Below are 18,602 nucleotides of genomic sequence, written 5' to 3'. Positions count from 1 at the left end.
TGCCCTAGAATGATGGGAGGAGTGCTCAGTCAAATATGCAAGCAGTTCTGGATCCTACCTGTCCCTTAAATTTGTAGGGTTTTAGACCGGGAGAGGCATGATTGATAAATATTAGGTTAAGGTCCCATAAAAAGAAAGTTATGCCTTTTCATGGCTAGTGGGCTCATGAATTGGCTAATTTGTGCTCTAAGTACCTTCATTTTAATAAATGTATTCAATATAGCAGTAGTGCAGTTCAAATGTCATATATTTAATTTTTGCATACATAGGCTGCTGTATTATTTTGTTATTTCTACGGCTTACAATAACTGCACTCCTTACTTAGGAGACCAGCCACCTCTGATCCTCTGCAGCACTGGCCAGTAAAATAGGCAGCAGCAGTGAACAGTAAAATTTAAATCTCTTCACTTCTTCAGAATGCAGAGGATTTTTAGTAACATAAACTGAAAACTTTCTTGTTATTACATTAAATTTGCAATTTTAATACTATGAGTATAGTCCTTCAATTGATGACTATTTGTCGATAATAGTGATGAGCAAGCATGCTCGCTACTGCTTGGTGCCGTGAGATGCTCGGGGCTCGCCGAGTATTTCTGGGGTTGCTCGGCAGGAACTCGGGTCCCCTCCCTGTATGTTTGCCACTCTTTAGAGCACCAATCAACATGCAGGGACTGTCTGCCACACACTGTAATGCTGCAGCCATGTTGGTTGTGGCATTACAGTGATTGGCTGGCCCCACAGCGTCATCAGGTCTATATCAGACCTGGAGCCAACATGCTCGTCACAGTCTACTCAGGCACTCTATGGAGAGGTGCTGCTGAGCTAGGGAGAGATTTGGTTGTTTATTAGTTAGTGTAGGTATCCTAAAAGATTCTCTATATATCCATGTTAACTAACAGTTCTTCTGAGGACTAATCCAGCTGCAGAGACAACAGGCAGGCAGGCAGGGTATATAGCAGACTGCTGTGCACATAGCAAGAGGGTGGATTCCAGTTCTGTCTGCTTGTGCTTTTACAGATATTTGTACAAATAGCCCCAGGTATGAGGGAGCAGGAATATTTTTTTTTATCTTAATCCTCATTATTTGCTTAAAAAGCTATCCAGAGAAAACCGTTTTTCTGCGCCATTTGCTTTTTGGCACTGTAGAAAACAGCCAGCTCCTTTCCATATTACAGCGCTAAAAATCCAGCTATTTAAAACTGTGGTTTATCCATCACACGGATCTCATATAATAGTACTGAAAATATTCCATTTCAGGCCTCCATTGAAATTTTGTTGCAGTGTGTCAGTGAAATTATTGAAACCAGGTCGGCGCTGTTAAAAATAGTTACCTACAGGCCAGTTATTTAAAACTGTGGTTTGTCCGTCACACGGATCACATATAAGTTCGCTCCAAATTCAGTCAATTGTAGTGAGCGTGGAAGATATTATCCTCCATTTAAAATGGGCAAGGCACGTGGCAAGGGATGGGGAACTGGATGTGATGGTGATGGTGCATGCAGAGTCTGAGGCCATGGGCAAGCTGAAATTCTGCCACAACAAATACCCACATCTTCTCGCTCGACTTTCCTGTCCCAATTAATAGGGGACCGCAGAACACCACTATTGAACACAGAGCAGTGTGAAAAGGTTATTGGCTGAATAGCAGATAACCTTCCAGTCACTTAGCCACCACCACCGTCTTCCACACGGTCAAGTCTCAGTAGCCGTGAGTCTTGACCGCATAATACTCACCCTGATCCTCCTTCCTCCCATCATGCTGAGTGGCCAGAGACCACTGATCCCACACTTGGACACTCCGAAAAGCTGTCCACTTTTCCATTTATAGATTCGAGCCTCTCGGCTGGTTTTCTTGAAGTGGTGAAAGAGGAGATTGCATTTAGTGATGCCCAAATATTTGAGCAGCCACAGTCATACAAAGGCGACGGTTGGAAAGTGTCACAGGAGGTGGACGATGATGAGACACAATTGCCAGAAAGTCAGGAGGAGGACCAGGGTGCGGAAGTGGAAGACGAGGTGGTGGATGATATAGTAACTGACCCAACCTGGCAGAAGGACATGCAGAGCGAGGGCAGCAGCGCACAGGGGGAGGGAGGCAGAGCACCCCAACAGGCAGGAAGAAGTGGTGTGGTGGCCACAGACAGAAGGCGGGCAACCATTCCCCGTAACAACAAACACTACGGAAGTTGCCAGTAAAACTGTTAGGTCTTCCCGAGTCAGGTTGCTTTTTAAAGACACTGCCGATAACCCCAAAAAGGCCATTTGCACCACCTGCCAGGCCAGCATCAGCAGGAGTAGCAAAACTACCAGCCTGACCACCACCAGCATGATCAGGCACATGGCAGCAAAGCACCTGTCTTTGTTAGCCGAACCCCAGGGTCCAGGAACAGTGTTTGCAGGTGACACCACTGCTTCTTCCGCTGTTGTGCGTGCAAGCCAATCCCTGGTCCATAGTGCATGCGAAGATGCCTCCTGCCCTGCACCTGTCGTTGCACATTCTCAACTAGCACCATCAGCAAGCACGTCCTTGTCCCAGTGCAGCGTTCAGTTGTCCATACCCCAGTCCTTGGAACACAAGTGCATATATGCAGCCAATGCCCCACAGGCAACACTACTAAATTCCCTCATTTCGCAACTGCTTGCGCTCGAAATTTGCCTTTTAGGCTCGTGGAGACAGAAGCTTTCCTCAACCTGATGGCGTCGGCCGTCCCTCGGTACTTGGTCCCCAGCCGCCACTGTTTCTCCCGGTGTGCCGTCCCCGCATTACACAAGCACGTGTCCAACAACATTAGCCATGCCCTCAATAATGCAGTTACTGGAAAAGTACACCTAACCACGGACATGTGGACAAGTGCTTGTGGGCAGGAATGGTACATCTCACTGATGGGACACTGGGTTCACATAGTGGAAGCCGGGACCCAGTCAGACCTTGGGACGGAACACATCCTCCTGACAGTGAGGTTTGCAAGCCCTTTGTCAAACAGGGTTGCCCCTACAGTGTACAGATCATGCACCTCATCCTCCGCAGCCTCCTCCTCCTCTTCAGCCTCCTTCTCTGAAATGACCACATCAGTCACAAGCTGGAAGCACTGCAGCACTGTGCTGAAGCTAATATGCTTAGGCGACAAACCGCACAATATTCTGAAGAGTTGTGGACAGCTCTGAAAGAGCAGGCAGATCTGTGGCTGACACCGCTGAACCTACAGCCAGGCATGGTCATGTGTGACAATGGCCGGAACCTGGTGGCGGCTCTGAGGCGAGGCGAGCTCACACATGTACCATGCCTGGCCCATGTGCTTAACCTCATGGTTCAGCAGTTTCTCAAAACCTACCAGGAGCTGTCGGATCTGCTTGTCAAAGTGCGCCGCTTGTGTGCCCATTTTACAAAGTCAGCTATAGCTTCTGCCGCCCTTGCAGTGTTTCAGCAGCATTTGCAGCTTCCTGCTCACCGAATGGTGAGTGATGTCCCCACGCATTGGAACTCTACACTGCAGATTTTGGGAAGGATTTGTGAGCAGAAGAGGGCAGTTGTTGAGTACTCACATCAACAAGGCAGTCTCTATTCAGTTCAGGCTCCACACAAAAGATCTCAGGAATGGACATTGATGTCAGACATAATTAGCCATAATTAGCATCACCATCCCGCTTCTCTGTCTTCTGAAATGAACTCTGCTCACAATCAAAGAGGTTGTGATGCGCCCACTGGGCCGCGTGGGGAACCCGTAACCGGGCCTTTTTGTAGATGCTGGGGGTTGTAGTCTCCGTGGCAGCGACCCGGTCCCGTGTCTCAGGGTGATCAAACCAGTGGCAGTCTATTTATGTGGTTTTTACGATTAAATGTCCGACTACGCCACCCGTGGATTGCGGTCAGAGTGAACCACCGCTGCAGGGCAGACCGCTGAGGCTGGTGTTGTGGGTGCAGCAGAGGATAGTATAACTCCCCACAGGAGGAGTATATCCTCAGGGCAGCAAGAGTGGATGATCGGGGTGATGGTGCGCGGGAATAGTGACTCAGAGTCTCTGTAATGCAGTCCAGGATCTTTACTCACAGTTCGTTAGTCCACGTTACTCCGGCCGGCTGTAACTTCCCGCGTCGCACCGTGTTCACCAGATGAGGGGCTCGGCCAACTGCCAGATAAATTTGGAGCATTTCACAGGACCCTCTTTGTGTGTCCTTTCTCTGGCCTGTCGTACCCCGCCAGTGACCTCGCTTCTGTCCGGCTGCCTCGGGCCTTCTCTGGTAAACCTTGGTGCCAGTGTCCCTGACCCTATATGGTGCCTTCCTAGCGGGTGTAGCGAGGGGCTGCGCCACATGAAATGTCACAGCCTCCGGTTTCTAGCTGAGGGTAGTTCCCCGCCTCCACTAGTTTCGGGGACCGGTCTCCTCCTTTGGCCTGACCCTTCTACGCAGGTAGATTCGGGCGTGCGGTGGCGACTCGCCGGTCCACACCCCTGGGGTCCCTTCGTTCCTTGTTCCTGGAGCCTCCTCCGCTCCTCTCCCTTCCTTCTCCTTCCTCCAGGCTCTGGCCGCTCTCTCCGGCCTGCCTGCTGAGCAGAGCCCATGCAGAGCGTCTGCTCCCAGCCTCCTTCTCGCTCTCTCTCAGTCCTGGCACGGCCTCACAGGCTAGGCCCGCCTCCGGAGCAGAGCTCCACAGAGGCCCTGCTCTGTCACTTCTTCCCTCTGACTGAACACTGTTCCTAAGATGGCTCCCACATTTTATACCTCTCTCATCAGTGCACCCAGGAACTGCACTCTCCCTGCTCCAGCACTACAGGGTTCCCCCTTCCTCGGTGTTCCCTCCCCCCACTCCAGCCAGGTACAGGGACTGTCGTGCTCTACTTGGAGCATATCAGTCGCCCTGCCCCCCGGAAATGTTGTGTAATGCATGCAGGTGCCGGGGTCCTGATCCACACTCCATCCTTACCTGGAAGTGAGATATCGCACATCTGGATGAGATGCAATACCTCTGTAGCGGCCGAACCCTCGGGGAGCTACATTCCCCCCTGGTAAATCACAGCACATCTGTGGGCTGGAACAGAGCAAAAGACAGTTCAAAACATGCACATTTTTAGAATGCATCAACATATAAGATTATAAACCATAATAACTCATCCCGTTATGGGAGGCAATTTTTCTTTTAGAAGTTACGGTCATCATACAAAACTTTTCACTTTCAATATGACTTTCAGCATTCAAATTTAAAACGGATTTTCAAGTAGAAAACACAAAACTCTTTCAGCAGCATCATACGACGGAGTCCTTCAGTAAGTCACAGCTCCTGCTGCGACCAGGTGTCCATGTCACCCAACAAGTTGTAAAAATAAGTGTAATTAACACCTTTAGGCATCTCTTGAGGTAGGTGTATACAAAACCAGTAGAGGGCACTTTAAGAAGTGCAACTATTTACAGAATTTGACTGCTCCCAGTCCTCAGCCGGATAGAAAAGGGGTAGGCTGCTCCCAGTCCTCAGCCAGATAATTCACAGACCCTTTTTGGGTAACTTTAACAAACACATGGACAACAATCCCTAACCGGGTAAACTTTTTTGTAATCCGCAAACGGCGTGTCACGAAACTTCTTCACCCTGGCGGGTAACTATTTACAGTTCAGTCCCCAACTACTATACTTCAGTAGTGGTGCTCCCTCCGGGGAGGCTCTTGTCCACTGTAGGCTGGCCCAGCCGGGTCTTCAGCGCTGTAGGGTGAAGGACAGTTCTTTGTCTCCACCCTGTGGACATTCAGAGCATAGCAGCCCCTCTCACCTCTGTGCCTGGTGTAGATGACGTGATCACCAGGGTACAGGTTTGGGGCGCGAGCTCCCGGGATAAGCAGTTCTGGCAGGGGAACCAGGGACGGTGCAGCGCCAGCTGCGTCCGGGACAGGGATATAACTCCTACTTGCTCCCGCGACCGCTTCAGCTCAGCCTATCACTTCCCGATCCATGAGAAGCTTCGCTGGGGCTTGGGCGCCGCCGATCACTTGCAGCGCCGCCCCCAGTGTACACGGCATGGAGAACGGCATTACCGTGGCAGCCCAGCGCCTGCGGCTGAAGTTCCCTCCATCTTGGGCGTCTTCCTCCCCCCTGGTGAACCGCAGCCTACCTTCTCTTCTTTCTCCTCCATAGGCCGCAGCTCCGCAGGCGATGGTCTGTGTTGAGGACCTGGCGTCGCGCGCTGCTGACGTCAGCGCTCGCTGGGCTCCTTCCAGGACCTTGCGCAGCGTCAGCACCTGGGGCGGGGATTCAGATCTCGTGCATTTTCGGCGTCCAAGCCCCTCTTCTTCCCGCGTGTCATACCGAAGATGGCGCCCAATGGCGGGAAAATGGCTGCGGATGGCGGGAAAACTTCACCACGGTAAGTATCTCAGTCTCTGAAGGAACGCAGTACCCAGTGGTAGCGGGCACGAAATCCTGCCGACTACGCCAAAGTTGACGTGCCCCCTGGGATGCTTGGGGAACCCGGAACCGGGCCTTTTGGTAGATGCTGGGGGTTGTAGTCTCCGTGGCGGTGACCCGGTCCCGTGGCTCAGGGTGGTCAAACCAGTGGCAGTCTATTTATGTGGTTTTTACGATTAAATGTCCGACTACGCCACCCGTGGATTGCGGTCAGAGTGAACTGCTGCTGCAGGGCAGACCGCTGAGGCTGGTGTTGTGGGTGCAGCAGAGGATAGTATAACTCCCCACAGGAGGAGTATAGCCTCAGGGCAGCAAGAGTGGATGATGGGGGTGATGGTGCGTGGGAATAATGACTCAGAGTCTCTGTAATGCAGTCCAGGATCTTTACTCACAGTTCGTTACTTCACGTTACTCCGGCTGGCTGTAACTTCCCGTGTCGCACCGTGTTCACCAGGTGAGGGGCTCTGCCAACTCCCAGATAACTTTGGAGCATTTCACAGGACCCCCTTTGTGTGTCCTTTCTCTGGCCTGTCGTACCTCGCCAGTGACCTCTCTTCTGTCCAGCTGCCTCGGGCCTTCTCGGTAAAGCTTGGCGCCAGTTTCCCTGACCCTATATTGTGCCTTCCTAGCGGGTGTAGCGAGGGACTGCACCACGTGAAATGTCACAGCCTCCGGTTTCTAGCTGAGGGTAGTTCCCCGCCTCCACTAGTTTCGGGGACCGGTCTCCCCCTTTGGCCTGACCCTTCTACGCAGGTAGATTCGGGCGTGCGGTGGCGACTCGCCGGTCCACACCCCTGGGGTCCCTTCATTCCTTGTTCCTGGAGCCTCCTCCGCTCCTCTTCCTTCCTTCTCCTTCCTCCAGGCTCCGGCCGCTCTCTCCGGCCTGCCTGCGGAGCAGAGCCCATGCAGATCGTCTGCTCCCAGCCTCCTTCTCTCTCTCTCTCAGTCCTGGCAGGGCCTCACAGGCTAGGCCCGCCTCCGGAGCAGAGCTCCTCAGAGGCCCTGCTCTGTCACTTCTTCACTCTGACTGAACACTGTTCCTAAGATGGCTCCCACCTTTTATACCTCTCTCATCAGTGCACCCAGGAACTGCACTCTCCCTGCTCCTGCACTACAGGGTTCCCCCTTCCTCGGTGTTCCCTCCCCCCACTCCAGCCAGGGACAGGGACTGTCATGCTCTACTTGGAGCATATCGGTCGCCCTGCCCCCCCAGAAATGTGGTGTAATGCATGCTGGTGCCGGGGTCCTGATCCACACTCCATCCTTACCTGGAAGTGAGATATCGCACATCTGGATGAGATGCAATACCTCTGTAGCGGCCGAACCCTCGGGGCGCTACAGATGCATTGCAGGCAGAGCACGATGAGATGGAGCAAGGAATCACCCAGGGTGATTACACACAGCCCAGCCTCATCTCATCCCAACGTGGATTAGTTGACAATGAGGAAAAGGAGGAGGAAGAGCAGAAGCTAGTTTCATGTGCTATAGACGATACTACATGCACAACTGTCATACCGTCTGTTCAGCGTGGATGGCCTGAAGACATGGAGGAGGAGGAGGAGGAGGTCAGTTGTCCTCTTGGGGAGGACACGGAAATCTTGCCTGTTAGCAGTCTGGCTCGAATGCCTGAATTTTTGTTACGCTGCCTTTCCCGTGACCCTCACATTCTCAAAATTTTGGGTGACAGTCATTAGTGGTTGGTGACACTTCTTGACCCACACTACAAGGAGCACTTTATATCTCTTATTCCTGAGGCGGACAGGTCTACAAAAACGGGGCAGTACCAGAAGGCCCTTCTTAAACTATGTTGTACTATTAAAAAAACTCCCATCTGAAAACGCTGGCGGCAGAGGTCACAGTTCGTTGGACAACCAAGGAGTACAGGTGAGAGAGAGATAATTCCAATCCAGCAGAGGTAGGGGAACACTTTCAAAGTTCTGAGGAGTGTGGTACTCTCACAAGGAGTGCAAAGTTTGGGAAGATGCTGAGGGAGTACCTTGTCGACCGTACCAACGTCCTCCGTGATTCCTCTGTGCCTTATAATTATTGGGTATCCAAGCTGGACACGTGATATGAACTGGCTCTCTACGCCTTGGAGGTCCTGGGCTGCCCTGCCGCTAGCTTTTTATCAGAGTGGGTTTTTTGTAGGGTTGATATGCTCGACACTGCTCGGTACTCGCCCGAGCATCTCACTACTCGGGATGTTCGGCGAGCACCGAGCATTTTCGGGTTACTCGGGAGGGAGCTCGGGTCTCCGCCCTGCATGTTTGGCGCTCTTTACAGAGCCAATGAACATGCAGGGATTGCCAGCCAGTCACTGTAAAGCCACAGCCATGTTGTTTGTGGCTGTAACCTGGTGGCGGCTCTGAGGCGAGGCGAGATCACACACGTACCATGCCTGGCTCATGTGCTTAACCGCGGCTTCTTAAATCGTACCCCGAGTTGACAGATCTGCTCGTCAAAGTACACCGCCTGTCAGCTCATTTTCGTAAGTCGGCTACAGCATCCGCCGCCCTTGCTGTGTTGCAGCAGCGTTTGCAGCTTCTGGCACACTGACTGGTGTGTGATGTCCCCACACGTTGGAACTCTACCTGCCACATGTTGCGAAGGATTTGTGAGCAGAAGAAAGCAGTTGTGGAGTAACAGCTGCAACAAGGCTGTCGATATTCAGGTCAGACTCCACACATAAGACCTCAGGAGTGGACCTGGATGTCTGACATATGTACCATCCTGACAAACTTTTAGGAGTCCACCAAGATGGTGAGTGGCGATGACGCCATCATTAGTGTCAGCATCCCACTTGTCTGTCTTTTGCAACGCTCTCTGCAGAGAATTAAAGAGGAGGCATTGCAGCCAGAGTATCATGAGATGGATCAAGAAGCCGTAGCGGGCGATTACACACAGCCCAGCCTCATCTTATTCCAATGTGCATTGGGGGACAATGAGGGAGAGGAGGAGGAGGAGGAAGAGCAGGAGCTGGTATCATGCGCTGTAGACTGTAGTACCTGTACAACTGTCATACCGTTGATTCAGCGTGGGTGGCCTGAGGACAGGGGGAGGAGGAGGAGGAGAGCATGGTCAGTCGTCATCTTGGTGATGACACGGAAGTCTTGCCCGTTACCAGTCTGGCACGCATGGCTGACTTTATGTTATGCTGCCTTAACAGTGACCCTCACGTTGTCAAAATGTTGGGTGACAGTCATTACTGGTTGGTGACACTTTTAGACCCCTGCTACAAGGAGAACTTTCACTCTCTTATTCCTCAGGTGGAGAGATCTAAAATAATGGGGCAGTACCAGAAGGCCCTTGCTGCAGAACTGTTAAAAACATTCCCATCTGAACACACTAGCGGCAGAGGTCACAGTTCGTTGCCCAACCAATGCGTACAGGCGAGAGAGACGCAACTCCAATCCAACAGAGGCAGGGAAACACTGTCAACATTCTGGGAGAGTTTTCTGAGACCCGCCCAGCTTACAGGACCTGAGGCGCGGGGTACTCTCACAATCAGTGGAAAGTTTCAAAAGACGGTGAGGGAGTACCTTGCCGACCGTACCAGCATCCTCCGTGATTCCTCTGTGCCTTTTAATTATTGGGTATCCAAGCTAGACACTTGGAATGAACTCGCTCTGTATGCCTTGGAGGTCCTGGCCTGCCCTGCACAAGCGTGTTATCGGAGCGTGTTTTTAGTGTCGCTGGGGGGAATTATAACTGATTAGCGCACTTGCCTGTCAACTGACAATGCTGACAAACTGACCCTTCTCAAAATGAACAAGGGCTGGATTGGGCCAGATTTCTCATCACCACCAAATGACAGCAGAGTAACATAAAGTCAAATCCACTGTGTTATTTCGGTAGGTGTATTCACATGCACCGCTTCACACCCACACATGGGTATATGCTTCCTCATTTCGGCTGTTTTTTGCTCTTCTCCTTATCCTCAGGCTCCACCACCACTATACCACCAGGGTGACCACGGTCCGTGTTGCCAGCATTGCCTCCATCCTAATTTTTGGCAGCTTTTGTTTGGAAGGCATAGGCAAAGACTATTGGAGACCCACTCCCCAATAATGGGAATACTGTTTTCAATATGCTGTACTGCATGGCTATTGTAAGTTATTCCAATGCGACCTCAACCACTCTTCCAAGGGGCATTTATATTGTCTTTTTATTCCACTGGACCTCCATGTCTCTTCCAAGGGGCATTAAAACCGTCTTGTTAAACCACTCTGAACTCCATGTCTCTTCCAAGGGGCATTAAAATCGTCTTGTTAAGCTACTGTGACCTCCACGTCTCTTCCAAGGGTCATTGATATTGTCTTTCTATTCCACTGTAACCTCCACCACTCTTCCAAGGGGCATTGATATTGTCTTTTTATTCCACTGGGACCTCTAACACTCTTCCAAGGGGCATTGATATTGTCTTTTTATTCCACTGTGACCTCCACCACTCTTCCAAGGGTCATTGATATTGTTTTTTTATTCCACTGCGACCTCCACCACTCCTCCAAGGGGTATTGATATTGTCTTTTTAATCCACTGGGACCTCCACCACTCTTCCAAGGGTCATTGATATTGTTTTTTTATTCCACTGTAACCTCCACCACTCTTCCAAGGGGTATTGATATTGTTAGAACCCTCCTGTTAGTTTTTTTGTACTTTGCGATCACGTGACCTGCTGCCTATATATTCCAGCTCCGCCCTTCTGGCTTTGCTGGACTTCAGTGTTACTTTGACTCTTAATCTAGCCAGGTGCTTTGTACCTATCTCTATAGATTGCTTGGTCCTTGGACCTCTAAGTATTTTTGTCTGTTTGTCTTTTTGCTCCGCTACAACTTCTGCTAGGAGGTGTCCAATTTTGTCCCAGTCCTTAGTACTTTTAGGGACCCCTCCCTTATATCTATAGGTCTGCGTTCAGACTAGCTGAGGACGAAGGCGGGTCTGTTCACAAGGAACAGGTTGCCCGCTGCATCGTAGGGAATCAGCTTAGTCCTATTGTACGGACAGTTTTCCTATCTTTCCTTAGTTCTTGTAGCAGATCATAACAGTAAGTCCAGCCCAAAATCAAAAAAAAAAATCCTAAGCAAAGAGATCTGGAGATCAGCATGGTGTCTGTTCAGGAATTGGCTCAACGCCTGCAGGGATTGTCTCTTGAGGTGGCCGACCTCCAGCAACACGTGAATAGCTGTCCTGGAGCGCATTTTTTTGAACCAAAGGTAGGACTGCCTGATTTTTTTTATGGTAAACAACAAGATTTTTTTTCCTTTAAAAATGCTTGTTTATTACATTTTCGTTTGAGACCCAGGTCCTCTGGGAATGAATCACAGCGCATTGGGTTTATCATGTCACTTTTACGCAAGGAACCACAGGGATGGGCCTTTTCTCTCCAACCTAATGATCCGTGTTTTAGATCAGTGGAAGATTTTTTTTCTGCTATGGGGTTGTTGTATGACGATCCTGATTGAGTCTCTTCTGCTGAGACACAACTGAGACGTTTAAAGCTGGGGTCGGGTGATGTTGAAAATTATTGTAGACACTTCAGAAGGTGGTCTTCTGAAGTGAGATGGAATGATTCGGCATTAAAATGTTTGTTTCTTGCTGGTTTAAGTGAAAGGGTTAAGGATCTGCTGATTGCTTTCCCAGCACCTGGAACCTTGCAAGAAGCTATGCAATTAGCTATACGGGTGGACAGGAGACTGCGTGCCAGGGTTAATGAGGAGAAAACTCCTGCTATGGCAGCTCCTAGTCATCAGAGGGTCTGCTCGGACAACGGAGAACCAATGGAGATTGGGGCGATGTCACTCCGCTCTCAGGAAAAAGACCGCAGGTTTTCCAAGGTCTTGTGTTTTTATTGTGGTAAATCTGACCATTTTGTTAAGAACTGTGAGCTTCTGTTAAACAAAGAAAAAAAAAAAAGGTCAGTTACGCCCGTATTGCTTGTTTAAACTCTAAGGGAGTATTTCTTTCAGGGAGTACCTCATTGCAGGAGGAGTTGATTGAATTTCAGGTATTTGTGGATTGTGGTTCTACACTGAATGTGATTGATAAGGGATTTTTTGAAAAACTTAAATTGGAACCTAAACCTTTGTCATCTCCTATTTCTGTGGTTGCTGTTGATAACACTCCTTTGAAATGTGTTACTCACGAGGTTTTTGAATTTCCCCTCACTATTAATGGTATTCACCAAGAGAATTTGGATTTAGTGGTATTAAATAATTTACCTTCTCCAGTAGTTTTAGGTTTGCCTTGGTTAAAACTGCACAATCCTTTACTGGACTGGTCTACTAATGAGATTAAATCTTGGAGTCCTAAGTGTTATGATAAATGTTGTAACGGTTGTATTGCTGCTGTGGAAAGAGGGGAATTACCTGTACCTATTCAGGATTTTTGGAAGGTTTTTTCAGAGGAGGAGTCGCAAATTCTAACTCCTCAAAGGGACTATGATTGTACCATTGAGTTTGTTCCTGGAGCTACTCTTCCCAAGAGTCGCTTATTTAATCTTACTATCCCTGAAAGAAAGGCCTTGGAGGAATACATACAGACGAGCTTGGCTGCTGGTCACATTAGACCTTCTAAGTCACCTGTGGCTGTTGGATTTTTTTTTTGTAAAGAAAAAGGACGGCGGTTTACGTCCATGTCTGGACTTTCGCGAAATTAATAAAATTACCATACGCAATTCCTACCCACTGCCGTTAATTCCTGACTTGTTTAACCAGTTAGTGGGGGCCAAGTGGTTCTCTAAAATTGATCTCCGGGGGGCATACAATTTGTTGCGAATGAAGGAGGGTGATGAATGGAAGACTGCTTTTAACACGCCGGTGGGTCATTTTGAGAATCTGGTTATGCCTTTTGGTCTTACCAATGCACCAGCGTTTTTTCAGAACCTTATTAATGACATCCTGAGACCTTTGATTGGTAAGAATGTGGTGGTGTATTTGGATGACATTTTGATTTATTCGCCAGATCTGGAGTCTCATTGGCAGAGCGTACGTGAGGTATTGCAGTTATTAAGTAACAATTCACTTTTTGCTAAGCTGGAGGTTCCTAGTGCACCTTGGACGCATCTTGCAATGGATTTTATTACTGACCTTCCTAAGTCCGAGGGTTTCACTGTCATCTGGGTGGTCGTGGACCGTTTTAGCAAGATGTGTCACTTGGTTCCTTTCATTAAACTACCCTGCGCTAAGACACTCGCTAAGGCTTTTGTCAAGGAAATTGTCAGACTCCATGGCGTTCCCACCGACATTGTTTCTGATAGGGGACCTCAGTTTGTGGCTCGTTTTTGGCGTGCTTTTTGTGACAGGTTGGGAGTCCATTTGTCATTTTCATCTGGGTATCATCCTGAGTCTAATGGACAGACAGAAAGAAAGAACCAGGATGTTGAGCAGTTTTTGCGTTGTTTTGTGGCAGACAATCAAGACGGGTGGTCTGAGTTTCTGCCACTTGCTGAATTTGCTCTTAACAACCATACATCCTCTTCTGCTGGGTGTTCTCCGTTTTTTTTGTTGTACTGGGAGACATCCGTCGTTTGGTTCGTTCTCCAAATTGGTGTCGGCTGTGCCGGAGGAGGAGAGTTTTTCCGGTGATTTGGAGAGAGTTTAGACTGATGGACGTTGTAACCTTCAAGAGGCTAACAAAAAGTCTAAGAAGTATTTTAACAGGAAACATCAAGAGGTTTTGTTTACGGTTGGTGACATGGTTTGGTTGTCCTCAAAGAATCTGCGGTTGAGGATTCCTTCTAAGAAATTGGGTCCGAAGTTTGTGGGACCATTTAAGGTGCTTCAGGTGGTTAACCAGTCTGCTGTTAGGTTGGAGGTTCCCTTCTCTTGGAAGATTAATCCGGTGTTTCATGTTTCCTTGTTGAAAAAAGGTGATGTATCGGATAGGGATGCCACTGTCACAGTTCCTCCGGTGGTGGAAGACGGTGAATATGATATTTCTCGTATCCTGAATTCCTGAAGGCATAGAGGGAGATTGCAGTATCTCATCGCTTGGAAAGGTTTCGGTCCTAAGGATAACTCCTGGGTAAGGGCAGATGATGTCTCTGCTCCTAGACTTATCAGAGCGTTTCACAGGAGGTTTCCTGATAGGCCTGGGCCTGGAGGATCCGGAGGATCCTCATAGAAGAGGGGGTACTGTTAGAACCCTCCTGTTACTTTTTTTCTATTTTGTGGTCATGTGACCTGCTGCCTACTTATTCCAGCTCTGCCCTTCTGGCTTTGCTGGACTTCAGTGTTACTTTGACTATTAATCTAGCCAGCTTCTTTGTACCTATCTCTATAGTTTGCTTGGTCCTTGGACCTCTAAGTATTTATGTCCGTTTGCCTTTTTGCTCCGCTACAACTTCTGCTAGGAGGTGTCCAATTTTGTCACAGTCCTTAGTACTTTTAGGGACCCCTCCCTTATATCTATAGGTCTGCATTCAGACTAGCTGAGGACGAAGGCAGGTCTGTTCACAAGGAACAGGTTGCCCGCTACATCGTAGGGAATCAGCTTAGGAAAACTGTCCCTACAATAGTACTATCTTTCCTTAGTTCTTGTAGCAGATCATAACAGATATTGTCTTTTTATTCTACTGTAACCTCCATCTCTCTTCCAAGGGGCATTGATATTGTCTTTTTATTCCACTGGGACCTCCACCACTCTTCCAATGGCAGTGATATTGTTTTTTATTCCACTGGGACCTCCACATCTCTTCCAAGGGGCATTAAAACCGTCTTGTAAAACCACTCTGAACTCCACGTCTCTTCCAAGGGGCATTAAAATTGTCTTTTTAAGCTACTGTGACCTCCACGTCTCTTCCAAGCGTCATTGATATTGTCTTTTTATTCCACTGCGACCTCCACCACTCTTCCAAGAGTCATTGATATTGTCTTTTTATTCCACTGTGACCTCCACCACTCTTCCAAGGGGTATTGATATTGTCTTTTTATTCCTTTGGGAACTCCACGTCTCTTCCAAGGGGCATTAAAACCATCTTGTTAAACCACTCTGAACTCCACGTCGCTTCCAAGGGGCATTTAAACCGTCTATTGAAACCACTCTGAACTCCACGTCTCTTCCAAGGGGCACTAAAACCATCTTGTTAAGCTACAGTGACCCCAACGTCTCTTCCAAGTGCCATTAAAACCGTCTTTTAAACCACTCTGAACTCCCCGTCTCTTCCAAGGGGCACTAAAACCATCTTGTTAAGCTACTGTGACCACCACGTCTCTTCCAAGAGGCATTGATATTGTCTTTTTATTCCACTGTTACCTCCACCACTCTTCCAAGGGGCATTGAAAATGTAATTTTATTCCACTGGGACCTCCACCTGTTATGTTCTGCTACCAGAGCTAAGGAAAGAGAGAAAATCTGTCCCTACGATAGAACTCAGCTGAATCCCTACGATGTAACAGGGAACCTGATCCTGCGATCAGACCTGCTAAAGTCCTAAGCTAGTCTGTACGGAGACCTATAGATGTGGGGAAGGAATCCCTACAAGTACTAAGGACTGGGAGGAAAATGGGACACCTCCTAACAGAAATAGTAGCAGACAGACAAACAAACAAAATATATAGAACACTGAGGTCCGTAGACCAAGCAAACTAACAGAGTTAGATACAGAGCACAGGCTAGCTAGAAAGTAGTTATACAATGAAGTCCAGCAAAGCCAGAAGGGCGGAGTAGGATTAAATAGGCCAACGAGGTCAAGTGACCAGCAAAGGAAAAAACCTAAGAGCAAGGTTCTAACACCACCACTCTTCCAAGGGGCATTGATATTGTCTTTTTATTGCACTGGGACCTCCACGTATTTCCAAGGGGCATTTAAACCGTCTTGTTAAACCACTCTGAACTCCATGTCTCTTCTAAAGGGCATTAAACCGTCTTGTTAAATCACTCTGAACTCCCCGTCTCTTCCAAGGGACACTAAAACCATCTTGTTAAGCTACAGTGACCCCAATGTCTCTTCCAAGTGGCATTAAAACCGTCTTTTAAACCACTCTGAACTCCCCGTCTCTACCAAGGGGCACTAAAACCATCTTGTTAAGCTACTGTGACCTCTACGTCTCTTTCAAAGGGCATTAAAACCGTCTTTTTAAACCACTCTGAACTCCACGTCTCTTCCAAGGGGCATTAAATTCGTCTTGTTAAGCTACTGTGACCTCTACTTCTCTTCCAAGGGGCATTGATATTGTCTTTTTATTCCATTGCGACCTCCACAACTCTTCCAAGGTGCATTGATATTGTCTTTTTATTCTACTGGGACCTCCAGCACTCTTCCAAGGGGCATTGATATAATCTTTTTATTCCACTTGGACATCCACGTCTCTTCAAAGGGGCATTAAAACCGTTTTGTTAAACTACTCTGAACTCCCCGTCTTTTCCAAGAGGCACTAAAACCGTCTTGTTAAGCTACTGTGACCTTCACGTCTCTTCCAAGTGGCATTAAAATCGTCTTTTTAAACCACTCTGAACTCCACGTCTCTTCCAAGAAGCATTAACAACGTCTTGTTAAGCTACTGTGACCTCTATGTCTCTTCCAAGGGGCATTAAAGATGTCTTGTTAAACCACTCTGAACTCCCCGTCTCTTCCAAGGGGCAATAAAACCGACTTGTTAAGCTACTGTGACCTCCACTTCTCTTCCAAGTGGCATTGATATTGTCTTTCTATTCCACTGCGACCTCCACCACTCTTCCAAGGGGCATTGATATTGTCTTTTTATTCCACTGTAACCTCCACCACTCTTCCAAGGGGCATTGATATTGTCTATTTATTCCAATGGGACCTCCACCACTCTTCCAAGGGGCATTAAAACCGTCTTGTTAAACCACTCTGAACTCCACGTCTCTTCCAAGGGGCTTTAAAACCGACTTGTTAAGCTACTGCGACTTCCACGTCTCTTCAAAGTGGCACTGATATTGTCTTTTTATTCCACTGTGAACTCCACCACTCTTCCAAGGGGCTTTGATATTGTCTATTTATTCCAGTGTAACCTCCACCACTCTTCAAAGGGGCATTGATATTGACTTTTTATTCCACTGTAATCTCCATGACTCTTCCAAGGGGCATTGATATTGTCTTTTTATTCCACTGTTATCTCCACCACTCTTCCAAGGGGCATTCATATTGTCATTTTATTCCACTGGGACCTCAACGTCTCTTCCAAGGGGCATTAAAACCGTTTTGTTAAACCACTCTGAACTCCACATCTCCTCCAAGGGGCATTAAAATCGTCTTGTTAAGCTACTGTTTCCTACTCGTCTCTTCCAATGGTCATTGATATTGTCTTTTTATTACACTGTAACCTCCACCACTCTTCCAAGGGGAATTAAAACCATGTTTTTAAGCCACTCGGTACTCCACGTCTCTTCCAAAAATCATTAAAATCATCTTTTTAAGCTTCTGTGACCTCATCGTCTCTTCCAAGGGTCTTTGATATTGTCTTTTTATTCCACTGTAACCTCCACCACTCTTTAAAGGGGCATTGAAATTGTCTTTTTATTCCACTGGGACCTCCAACACTCTTCCTAGGGGCATTGATATTGTCTTTTTATTCCACTGGGACCTCCACGTCTCTTCAAAGGGGCATTAAAACCGTCTTGTTAAACCACTCTGAACTCCCCGTCTCTTCCAAGGGGCACTAAAACCGACTAGTTAAGCTACTGTGACCTCCACTTCTCTTCCAAGTGACATTAATATTGTCTTTCTATTCTACTGCGACCTCCACCACTCTTCCAAGGGGCATTGATATTGTCTTTTTATTCCACTGTAACCTCCACCACTCTTCCAAGGGGCATTGATATTGTCTATTTATTCCAATAGGACCTCCACAACTCTTCCAAGGGGCATTGATATTGTCTTTTTATTCCACTGGGACCTCCATGTCTCTTCCAAGAGGCATTAAAACTGTCTTATTAAACGGCTCTGAATTCCACGTCTCTTCCAAAGGGCTTTAAAACCGACTTGTGAAGCTACTGTGACTTCCACGTCTCTTCCAAGGGGCATTAAAAACATCTTGTTAAACCAGTCTGAACTCTACGTTTCTTCCAAAGGGCATTAAAACCGCCTTGCTAAGCCACTGTGACCTCTACGTCTCTTCCAAGGGGCATTAAATCCGTCTTGTTAAAACACTCTGAACTCCACGTCTCTTCCAAGCGGCATTGAAATCATCTTGTTAAGCCACTGTGACCTCATCGCCTCTTACAAGGTGCATTGATATTGTCTTTT

The sequence above is a fragment of the Phyllobates terribilis genome, unplaced genomic scaffold, assembly GCF_046119375.1.
Source record: "Phyllobates terribilis strain yellow unplaced genomic scaffold, ASM4611937v1 Scaffold_3__8_contigs__length_932513732, whole genome shotgun sequence".
Lineage (NCBI taxonomy): Eukaryota > Metazoa > Chordata > Amphibia > Anura > Dendrobatidae > Phyllobates > Phyllobates terribilis.
Note: the sequence above shows the minus strand (reverse complement) of the source record.